General features: G+C 38.3%; 1 pseudogene; it reads right to left on the bottom strand.

The window, feature by feature from the left end:
* Window positions 1-361: 361 nt before the first annotated feature.
* Window positions 362-780, bottom strand: LOC100965673 (annotated as a pseudogene).
* Window positions 781-11,022: the final 10,242 nt, after the last annotated feature.

The following is an 11,022-nucleotide window of genomic DNA, read 5'->3' as shown; positions in this document are numbered from 1 at the left end:
AATTTTTCTCTTTTCAGTAGAGATGGGGTCTTGCTCTTGCTCAAGCTGTTCTTGAACTCCTGAGCTCAAACAATCCTCCTGCCTCAGCCTCCCAGAGTACTAGGATTACAGGCATGAGCCACCATGCCTGGCCTTGATGTTTTGTTTGCACATTTTCTTAGTCTATGAAGGAGAAGCAACCTGAATTTTAACCTACAAGGAAATCTCTCATGATTTGTTTCATTCATATGTAGAAGAAATTATAGATTTTTAAAATTCAAATAACTCCTCACAAAAATTTTAGACCCCTGACAATTCCAAAAGCCATCACCACTGTAGGCCACCACTATGCTTCCACGAGAGGCATTCTTTTTTTTTTTTATCAAAATTTATGATCTTTGTAAAAGGCCAGAAGAGAGACATTAGCTATTTTGACAACCTTAAAGTGGACTCCAAGAATGTCACCAACAGTATGACCTTCCGACCAAATCCAGCAACCAGAACTTCATCGTTTTCCTCTATAAAGTTCAAGCAATCATCGATGGGTGCAAATGCTGTGATTTTCTTGCCGTTCTTGATCAGCTGGACCCTGACACACTTCCTGATGGCAGAATTTGGCTGTTTGGCTTCAACTCCTACTTTTTCCAACACAATCCCCTTTGCATGGGAAGCACCTCCGAAAGGGTTGGCCTTCAGGACTATGCCCAGATGGGCCTTCCTGTACTGTTTATCATGCCACTTCTGGTCTCGTCCGTGACTACGGAGCAGGCTAGCAGTTCAGAACCCGCGACACTTGCCCATCCTGCCGGCACCGCGGGTCTACGCTAAAGAAAGAGGCAGCACAGCACGGGAGGCATTCTTATGGTTTTCAGTGAGGAACATTGAAATATCATTCTCTTCCTGGATTTAAATTTCTTTAGTATCTCAGTGTCTAAACTAGAATTTCTAAATAGACTATAAACTAAACCACTCAGATAAGAGCATCACGAAACTTGGGAATACACTACTTGGAGCATTTTAATAGGCGTTGATGTCCTACCAGTCATTCATTCATTTGTGACTTTACCTATATATTTTAGGCCTAAAAGATTATGTAACTAGATTTCAGATTAGCAGTTTTATGATTGTTGTTCATGAATGGAACATGTTATTTTGTTGGCCTCACCACTAAAAACAAGATAAAAATCAGAAGTTCAAATATTTAGTTAAATGACAACTCAAATTCAAAAGTAAAAAATAATACGTGGATACGATGGTTTTACTTCAGGGCCTCAAGAAAAAGATTAAGGAACAGAAATTTGCAGTTCTATCAGAGAATGCTTTTAGAATGAAGCCCTGTAAGGATATGAGAGAAGCAGGATTGGGCACAAGTTAAATCTACACTTTTCACTGCAGTGGCAGCAAAAGCCTCACAAGACTTCACAGGGAGCTATGGAGCCAAGACAGACTTTCAGACTTGGTTTGGATTAGACAAGAAAGCCCAGGCCTCCACTCCCAACAGTGACCGCTGTAGTCACCGTTGGACATGGTTTACTCCTAGGGAGGGTTTGTAAACTTTGTTGAGGCTGCTTTGTAAACTTAGTTGAGGCTGCTTTCTTCAACAGAAATCAGTGCCCTGAGAAATACTCAGAGAGACATGTGAGCCTTTGGCAGTGTGTACAGTGAGGGCTTTGATCATAAAGATCCACTTACCACAGATCAACTACAGTATTTTTTTTTAATTTTTTTTTTTTTTTTTTTTTTTAGAGACAGAGGCTCACTTTGTTGCCATTGGTAGAGTACCATGGCATCACAGCTCACAGCAACCTCCAGCTTTTGGGCTTAGATGATTCTCTTGCCTCAGCCTCCTGAGTAGCTGGGACTACAGGCACCTGCTACAATGCCCGGCTATTTTTTTGTTGCAGTTTGGCCAGGGCTGGGTTCAAACTGGCCACCCTCAGTATATGGGGCCGGTGCCCTACTCACTGAACCACAGCATTTTTATAAACCCTAAAATTGTTCCAAATAGTACTTATATGTTTAGTTTAGTAAAAATGATCTAACTTTAGCATTTCCAGAATAACTATATCCATCTCTCATAAACTGATTATGAAATGAGATGCAGAGAGAGAACTGATAGCAAACAGGGGTGCCCCACCTTTTGGCTTCTCTACACCATGTTGGAAGAAGAGGAATTGTCTCAAGCTACACATTAAATACACAAACTATAGCCCAGATGAGCAAAAGAAAAGAAAAGAAAAAATGTCTGTGCATAATTTTTGTGCTATACACCACCACAGATAAGAAAAACAGTCTTCATATAATTCACATGCACTTCATGGGCCCCAGCTTTAAAAAATATAATTTATAGAAATATAATCACCTTTGGTGCCATAAGTTCCAGACAGCCAAATCTCTGGACCTTTGACCTATAAAATCATCCTTGGAGACTTATGTCTAAGTCAGCTTGAGAGGAACAATAAAAAAAAATTAATCCTTGCCCTCTAAGAGTGACTCATTTCAACTCAGGTCCCAACTTCCTAATTCTAGAATGTGGCTTTTTTCTTACTTTGTAGGAACCCATTCAGAGCAGTAGATGGACAGCATGGGGGCCAACAGGAAGGCCAAGTGAAGAACACTGGGTACATACTGCAATTTAGCAAAAAAACCATAAAGATTCTCAAGGTATTTCACAAGCTTTTGTCGGCCAGCTATGAAATGGAGTAACACTTGTATCAGCTATAAGGTCCTATGACTTCATTCTCTCCCGATGCTCCTTTGAGTTCATTCTGCTCCTGATGCTTGGTAGCTCCAAGTGAAGGTATTCAGGAGGTACCTTTATCTTCTAGGCCCTAGAAGGACTAAACCCAACAAAAGAACTTTATGAATAGGTAGAAACAAATATTGGCCACTTTCCAGAAACCATAGGAGTTCGTGATTAGTTCTTTAAAAAGAAATACAATTGAACCTCTGTAAGTTGACCACCCAAGGGACTGTAACCAACTGGTCAACATATAGAGGCGGGCAATGTAGGGAACTAGGCTTGCTGTACCAATACACACATGTGTTGGGTGTCCAGTCTGTGAAAATTAGACCAATTTAAGGAGATGGTCAGTGTAGGGAGGTAGTCAACTATGGAGTTTCTATTGTATGTTGTTTGCATAAAAAAAAAAGTGTTTATTTCAAGACTATTTATAGTTTCTTAAATATTCTCCTGATATGATAAAAAAAAATCATTTGGCTGCGACATGCTAGAACAAACATTTCAAAGGAATAATCCCTATACATCTTGCAAAAACCTTAAAGAATATGCGCCTCCAAAGTTCTGGAAAAGAACCACATCAGCATCAAAAAGTCAACTTGCATTTTAAAGTTGCAAATTAATTCATGAAATAATTTTTTTTAATTTTTTTAATTTCAGCTCAATATGAAGTACAAACGATTAGGCCATAATATTTGCGTTAGGTAAAGTCCCTATTGTGTTGTATGGCACACCTTTGACAGAAGGGCTCCACTTCCACAGAAAAATATGACTTAGAGGAAGATGAATGCATTGTATAAAGAAAATTCAAACTGTGTCTAGGAACAGTCTTCATCACAATGACACATTCTGCACATTCCACAAAGTGTCTATAAGCAGGTTCTCTATAAGGCACTGTTTCCCCTGGTGTATACACCGCATCCAGGATTGCCTTCCAGTAGCTTTTTAAAAAATTTTTTTAATTTGTTATTATGTCCCAAAGGGGCTTACTCTCAAGAAAACAGATTCACACTAACAAAGGTTACCAGGGACTCATAAACAAGCCAAGTTATTAATGTACAGCACTTACCAGCCAGCGAGACTAGACATGACATTGAACTGATCAGCACAACCTTCCCCTTTTCCTTTAAAAAGAAAACTGCACAGAAAGTCAAGTCCTCAGCTAATGGCTAGATGCACATGGAATATGATTTAGATATTAGTGGAATCTGGTTCTGATTGACCAGGTTTCAATCCACACAACTCTTATTTCTGAGAAGAAAGCTGGAAACTTTCAGAGCTGGGAAAGGAAGCGTTTCCTCTGACTAAAGAGCTCTTTGAAAAAACCAGGCAAGATTGTGTGATTATTCTTTTTTCATAACGCCATGGATAGACTTAGGTTTGGTTGGTACTGAAGTTTATATCATTTGGGGGACCCACTAAAAAAAAATGAATACAAAATTAGGTATAAAAGTCATCATTTATTTAGAATGACAAAATAAACTACATGTGTTTACAAATTTAGAAGGCTGGTAAATACCAAAAGAATCACAAAATCTAAGTAAATCATATATTTGCATAAACACTAATATTCGCTGACTGCCTAATTCATCACTTAATGTTTCACTGCATTTTTGATCTTTTCTTCAATGACTACAGTTTTTCAAAATCATTTTCTATAGAGAGAGTAGAAAGGTATTTCAATGCTTTGTCCAGCACTGTAAATCAACTGTTTTTATTACAGAGGTTTAGAAAAGTTGATTTTACTTTCTGAAGTTGCTAGTGTAATGCCACATCTATCTCTTCCTCCCTAGTTTCTTGATCTGAAGGTAGGGGACCCCAGAGGGGTGGGGGTTCCTGGAGAAGACCACCCTTTGACATCACTTGCAAGGCCCCTGCTACTGCGGCTACTTCAGCAAGAGCAGCACCCATTGTCCCACCTCCCTGCCCCCTCTGCCCTTGCAGGGATGCAGTGGTGAGAGCAGCCTCCAAGCCACAGTTCATCCACGGATCCAGCTCTTTTCTCAGGTGTCCAACTTAGCAGCAGGATGTTTCCAGGTCATGAGGGCCAGGTTGGAGCCGGTGGAGGGCCTTGGGGGAGGCCCAGCTTCATCAGCTTTGGGAAAAATCCTGCCCTGTTTCACTCAAGTTACATATAAGTACTACTGAGGAACCATCTTCTCAGAAAGGGTTATCTGGGAAATGTTTCAAATGTACAAATTTTAGGTCCTGCTCTGGGGATTTTGCTTCAGAATTTGGGGCATGGTCAAATTGTATTTGTAGTAAAGGCCAGGTGATTCTTATACCCTCATGCATTTTGTACCAGGGCTTTAAGGCAGAGCAGTATATCTCAACTTTGATCTGCTGAGCATAGGTTAAGTATTTGAAATCTCAATAGTCGATCTTATTCTCCTCATTTCTGCATTGCTAAGGCTTAACTATGTGGGGTCATGTGTATGGACGGTGATAGCATAAGACTGGGTGGATGTATGTGGAGCAGAGTGTGTATCTGTGTGGTGCGTGTGGTGTATCTGTGGTATATGTATGAGTTGTATGACTCTGGTATGTGAAGTGTGTGTATATGTGTGGTGCCACCAGTGGGCGTCTATGTGCGTGGGGGGTCAGACTATGTGGCTATTCATGGAGTGCACGTATATACAGAGCATGTAGTTTGCATGTGGTGTGTGTACATGTGGGTGCATGTGAGCTGTCTATGTACATGTATATATATGTCTATATGTATGTATGTGGTGCATGTGTGAGTTGTGTGTTTGTGTGTGGTACATGTGAGTTGTGTATTTGTGTGGTGTGTATGAGTTGTGTATTTGTGAGGTGTGTGTATGAGTTGTGTATTAACTTCGATTTGTGTGATGTGTGTTTGTGTGTGGTGCGTGTAAGTTGTGTATTTGTGCGGTGTGTGAGTTTTGCATTTGCGTGGTGTGTGTGAGTTGTGTATTAATTTTAATTTGTGTGATGTTTCTGTGTGTGGTGCATGTGCGTTGTGTATTTGTGTGGTGTGCGTGAGTTGTGTATTTGTGAGGGGTGTGCATGAGTTGTGTATTTGTGTGGGGTGTGCATGAGTTGTATATTTGTGAGGTGTGTGTGTGAGTTGTGTATTTGTGTGGTGTGAATGAGTTGGGTATTTGTGCACTGTGTGAGTTGTGTATTTGTGAAGGGTGTGAGTTGTGTATCTGTGCACTGTGTGAGTTGTGTATTTGTGAGGGGAGTGTGTGAGTTGTGTATTTGTGTGCTGTGTGTGTAGGTGTGTGATGCATGTATGAGTTCAGTAAGTGTGGTGCCTGTGAAAGAGTGAGCGGCGCGTGGAGTGGTAGAAGAGGAAGAACATCTCAATTTCACAGTCACATGCCTGGTGGGCATCTAACAAAATCAAGACTCATTTGTTCTAAAACTGCAGAGCTTTCTCAGAGAGAAGTAATGAAGACGAGTTTGGAACTAGACTTTCCGAAAGGAGTTGTTTTTAAATTGGTGTGGCTTTTCCTCCTTATCGGTGTTCTACTTACTACCAGACTTCTGTGATTAGTTGTTATTAAGTTGGGCTTTCCCCAATCTGAATCTTGTAATTAAGTTTACAGAACAATATTGTTAGTCAAAAGAAAACTATGTACTTCAAATAACCAAACAAAGTCAGAATGACACAGCCCATGAACACCTGTTTTACTTTTATAGATGTATTTTGATCTGATGAACTGATGAGCTAAATTGATGTTTTAAAAATAATAATAGAGTAACCTGCCTTTATCTTTTACTTCAAACGCTCTGCTCACATTACAGATGTCAGCTTACAGAGAAACAAATGACAAGTGGTCAGTCGTTGCACCCATTAAAGATGAAAAATAACAAGCAATGATTTATGAACAGTCAGAGCCAGAACCAGACGTCAAACACAGCTTCCTAATGTCTATTTGGCCTTATTCTCCATTTTCTCTTCCTTGAGGAGGAAAGTTTATGGGCTTTAGAAGAGAGACCAGTGTTGGAATTTTGGCTCCACCACTTATTGAGATTTTATCACCTGAAAATTATGAATGATAATACCTACCTCATAGGTTTGAAAAGTTAAAATGGGCATAACAATCGGTAAAATACTACCTATAATAATAAATATTGGTATATTTCCCGTTTCCTTCTACCCCCATCCAGTGTTCCAGAGCTAACTCTCTTCTCTAGGCCTTAAACACCATTTGATGGAATTCATTCACTCAAAATAATCTCTAAAATTTTTTTGCTCATTTTCACATAACATTAACATAATGTTTTGTAGTTATTAATGTAGTATCTTCTTCAAGTAAATGTACACTTTTACTTTACTCACCTTAAACAATAATATATGGGAAATCATGAGTTTATAGTCTGGTTGTATTAAAAAGTAAATTAACATAAATATGTAACTATTGAAAATAGTATGCAATACCTGAAGTCATCCCCCATGCCACGAGGCTACAAACATACACTTCAGAAAGTGTTGATCAAAACTGATCCAGACTCCCGATTGTCAAAGAAAATGATCCCACTCCTTTTGCTAATGACCTGTCCTTGTCACCCAGGAATAAATGCCGCTGAGTCTATTGCATGTACTGACCATGGCAGTAGAACATCTACCAAGGCCCAGAGTTGAGCCATTAAGTAAATTCCAGGAAATTGTCAAAACCTCTGGACTGATCCCTCTCAGAGAGTAGCTGTGCTTGTCAACCAAACGCGCCTGATTCTAACATACCATGAAAAAGATATAAAGGCATCTTGGCCATTTGGCTTTTCTGTGTCAAAACACACAAGTCCCTCATAAGAAATCCAGGGTAGCACCTGTGGCTCAAGGAGTAAGGTGCCGGCCCCATATGCCAGAGGTGGTGGGTTCAAACCCATCGCTGGCCAAAAAAGAAAGAAATCCATAATCACATACCCCTTCAGCTCTGGAACACAAAATATCAAGAAAGCTAATTACACATTAGCAGAAAGTACAATTAAAACTTATGAGATTTCTTTTTAAGGTTTAAGCTAAAATCTGTCTCTAGGCCTGAGGTACATGCAACTATATCCATCTGCGTGAGGCCTAGAATATTTACCTTAACGACAAATTTTATAATTCTAGCATATTAAACAAATAAGTCTTACTTCGTGTGTTTGAGGTGACTGAAGTATGTTTTAAATAATACTGGTCGGATGACATAAGATATGATACACGAGTATAGCACAGATAGGACAATCAGAGGAGAAAGTTGGTTTGGGGGGATTTGGGCGGGGCGGTTAATAAGAGAGATAGAAAAATACATGGGTTTAATCAGTGGGCTTGTTGGCTTTTGGTATTCCACATTCTTTGACAAGGACCAGAAACCATGACAAAAAATTCTGGCGAGTGAAATATGGGGAAATTTTTATTCAGAAGCTGACATTAAAGCAATTAGTGATGCTTTTCATTAGAAGGTGTGAGGACTATGATCGTATACGCTAATGGCTACAAAACACAGGGACCCCAACATTCCCTCGGAAATTAATAGTTTTAAATAAATACATGGCACCCCAATCTTTTCATAACTAGAAAAATTTTCATAAATAGGAATCTAATTTCATATTTAGACATTAAAGTGGTCTCATTTTGAAAAAGAGCAAGAAATAAGAACAATGAAAACTAGACTCAAGGAATTCCTTAGAATGTGTCTGTGTTCCTTTTTTAATCAATTTCTTAACTGTGACATTTGAATTATGGAAAAGGCATCAATTCCATTTGCCACAGGGAAACTCAAGACACTGCTGAAATCTGCCAGCATGGACTTTTTCAAGCCAATTCTGATTTGGCCCAGAAAAGCCAAGCATTTCTAAATTCTAACCAAAAACATGAATCAGGGTAGAAAAATGTGTGCCATTTATACACACTGTGCGACAGAAACCAACATTATGATCCTGCCTTTCAACAGAATCCTATTGGCATAAAAGTAAAATGTAAACCCAGCTGCAGCCTGCTCATTATAACAAATGGATTTCTGATTTCTGAGATGTTAATCCAATATTTGAACAGAGAATAACAATTGACATGTACTGGAGCAGGGGTTCTCTGCTTTTTGGACTTTTGTAACAACTGCACCTTTACAATATGTTTGTAATATTTAAATTGGAATAAAAATAAAGCTGAAAATAAAATCTTTGTAATTTTAAAATGTGCAAAGATATAACCTCATTATAAAGGAGAAGTATAATACTTAGCAAGTTTAAGAAGATGTGCAGCAAAAAAAAAATATATATATATATAGCAGGTCCATGTATATTTATTACACTGTGCTCCAACTTTCTCTGTATGTTTGAGATATTTTGAAATAAAACTACTAGATAAAAAAATACCAAGAAGATATTCAATAACCAAAATGTTTAAACAAAGGACTGTTTAAAATTTTGAACAGGTAAAAATTGGTGTTTTCATTCATACTATTACCTTGGATTGTACACTTTTAAAAATTTTCTAAAATATTTGCTCTATATCATAAAACCTCTACTAGCATATCTCTATTTTACGCCTTCTTTGGAATTATATTTTTAGACTGAGGTAATGAATTATCTTTCTAAATTGCCAAATCACAAAACTGCCCAAAGCAAACACATTGCAAACATGGATTAATTAACTTCTAAGAATTATAAATAACTTTTCAGGCTTTGAAACAAATTACTATATATATTTTTTTTTATTTTTTTATTTTTGATTTTTTTTATTGTTTGGGATCCATTAAGGGTACAAAGAATTCGGTTACACAATATTTTTCAACTTGGGACCTAATTGTTGGTACCCTCACATTAACCTGAAATAAAAAAGAAAATGTCTGGTCCAGCCAATACATAAACTAGTGAGTTCTCATCACCATCCAGCATGACACACTGTACGTAATTGGCAGTGCAGCAGACTTGCTTACACCACAAACACGTGAGTAATGTGTTTTGCTGTGACATGATAATGGCTGCAATGTCACTAGATGATACAAGTTTTTCAGCTCTGCTATAATCTTACAAAACCACTGTCACATATGCAGTCCAACCTTAACCAAAATGTCATTATGGAGTGTATAACTATAATTATGTTGTGTATAAATTGTTGCATAATTGTTACATGGCATTATGTAATTTTTTGATATTGGCCTTTTTCATTCAACATAGCAATTTTCTAAAAGGTCACTCAAATTATTGTATCAATAGTCATTTTTTTCTTACTGATAAGTATCCCATGACGTGGATGTACCACACTTTGTTTAACCGTTCACCTACCGTAGGACCTTTGGGTAGCTTTCGGTGTTAGACTATGACAAATAAAGGTGCTATGAACATTTACGTACAAGTTTCTGTGTGAAAATTAGTTGATTTCTCCAGAGTCATGAGTACAACAGCTGGGCTGTATGCTAAGTCCATCTTTAGCTTTAAAAGGAACTGCCTGACTTGGCACCTGTAACTCAGCGGCTAGGGCACCAGCCACATACACCAGAGCCGGCGGGTTCAAATCCAGCCTGGGCCTGCCAAACAACAATGACAACTACAACCAAAAAAAAAAGAAGAAGAAAATTGCTGGGCGTTGTGGTGGGCACCTGTAGTCCCAGCTACTTGGGAAGCTGAGGCAAGAGAATCACTTAAACCCAAGAGTTTGAGGTTGCTGTGAGCTGTACCACCACAGCACTCTACTAAGGGCAACAAACCGAGACTCTGTCTCAAAAAAAAAATAGAAAATTTTTTTTAAAAGGCACTGCCTAACTATTCTGCAGAGGGGCTGGGTCATTGGTGCCCTCCCACGAGTGATGAGGTACATGGGTGACGCAGTTACCTATAATCACACCAGCATATGATGTAGTTTGGCCACTATTCTTTATTTCAACAATTGTGGTAGGTGTGTAGGGTTTCATTGTGGTTTTAATGTACATTTCTCCAATGGCTAAGGATTAACATCATTTAATGTGCTTATTTGCCATCTGTATATCCTTTCTGGTGAAAAATGCATCCCTGTCTCTTGCCTAATTATCTAATGGACTATTTTTTCAGATTAATGTTGGATTTTTTGCCAGTTACTTCAAAATCGTATGATCGAGATACAAGTATCTTGGGAAATATGTATTTCCTCCTAGTCTGTGGCTTAGCTTTCCTTTCTTCCAAGATCTTTCCCAGAGCGTAAGTTTTCATTCTGATGAAATTCAGTTTCTCTAATGTGCTTTTCAGGACACTTTTTCAATTTATTGTGGAATGTACAATTTTAAACTATGCTTTAAATGTGGAACTTTTTTTTTTCAATCTCTTGAATATTGTATTCAATGCTTAACTATCAATACCTTGTAAATGTGATGGTT

This window comes from Otolemur garnettii, unplaced genomic scaffold (assembly GCF_000181295.1).
Source record: "Otolemur garnettii isolate 467f Iridium unplaced genomic scaffold, OtoGar3 scaffold00005, whole genome shotgun sequence".
NCBI lineage: Eukaryota > Metazoa > Chordata > Mammalia > Primates > Galagidae > Otolemur > Otolemur garnettii.
The sequence above is the reverse complement of the archived record's forward strand: the minus strand, read 5'-3'. Positions and strand labels throughout refer to the sequence as shown.